Source organism: Cebus imitator, unplaced genomic scaffold (genome assembly GCF_001604975.1).
Source record: "Cebus imitator isolate Cc_AM_T3 unplaced genomic scaffold, Cebus_imitator-1.0 Scaffold89, whole genome shotgun sequence".
In the NCBI taxonomy this organism is placed as follows: Eukaryota; Metazoa; Chordata; class Mammalia; order Primates; family Cebidae; genus Cebus; species Cebus imitator.
Window position 1 is genome coordinate 3,381,093 of NW_016107404.1, and position 1,350 is coordinate 3,382,442.

The following is a 1,350-nucleotide window of genomic DNA, read 5'->3' on the forward strand; positions in this document are numbered from 1 at the left end:
TTTTTTGTGTCTCTATCTCCTTCAGTTCTGCTCTGATCTTAGCTATTTCTTGTCTTCTGCTAGGTTTTGAGTTTTTTTGATCTTGCTCCTCTAGCTTTTTCAATTTTGATGCTAGGGTGTCAATTTTAGATCTCTCCTTACTTCTCATGTGGGCACTTATTGCAATATATTTTCCTCTAGAGACTGCTTTAAATGTGTCCCAGAGATTCTGGTATGTTGTGTTTTCATTCTCGTTGGTTTCGAAGAACATCTTTATCTCTGCCTTCATTTCATTGTTTATCCAGTAAACATTCAAGATCCAGTTCTTCAGTTTCCATGAAGCTGTGAGGTTCTGAGTTAGTTTCTGCATTCTGAGTTCTAACTCGATTGCACTGCAGTCTGAGAGACTGTTTGTTATGATTTCTGTTCTTTTGCATTTGCTGAGGAGCGATTTATTTCCAATTATGTGGTCAGTTTTTAGAGTAGGTGTGATGTGGTGCTGAGAAGAATGTATATTCTGTGTATTTGGGGTGGAGAGTTCTGTAAATATCTATTAGGTTTGCTTGGTCCATGCCTGAGTTCAGGTCCTGGATATCCTTGTTAATTTTCTGTCTGATTGATCTGTCTAATATTGACAATGGGGTGTTAAAGTCTCCCACTATTATTGTGTGGGAGTCTAAGTCTCTTTGTAAGTCATTAAGAACTTGCCTTATGTATCTGGGTGCTCCTGTAGTGGGTGCGTATATATTTAGGATCGTTAGCTCTTCTTGTTGCATTGATCCTTTTACCATTATGTAATGTCCCTCTTTATCTCTTTTGATCTTTGTTGCTTTAAAGTCTAATTTATCAGAGATGAGAATTGCAACTCCTGCTTTTTTTTGCTCTCCATTTGCTTGGTAAATCTTCTTCCATCCCTTTATTTTGAGCCTTTGTGTATCCTTGCATGTGAGATGGGTTTCCTGGATAAAGCACACCGACGGGTTTTGGCTTTTTATCCAGTTTGCCAGCCTGTCTTTTGATTGGGGCATTCAGTCCATTTACATTTAGGGATAATATTGTTATGTATGAATTTGATAATGCCATTTTGATGCTAGCTGGCTGTTTTGTTTGTTAGTTGCTGCAGCTTCTTGATTGTGTTGATTCTCTTTATCATTTGGTAAGTTTTTGGAGTGGCTGGTACTGGTTGTTCCTTTATATGTGTACAGCCTCTTTCAGGAGCTCTTGTAAAGCAGGTCTGGTGGTAATGAAATCTCTTATTTTTCCTTCACTTATGAAGCTTAGTTTGGCTGGATAGGAGATTCTGGGTTGAAAGTTCTTTTCTTTAAGGATGTTGAATATTGGCCCCCACTCTCTTCTGGCTTGTAGGGTTTC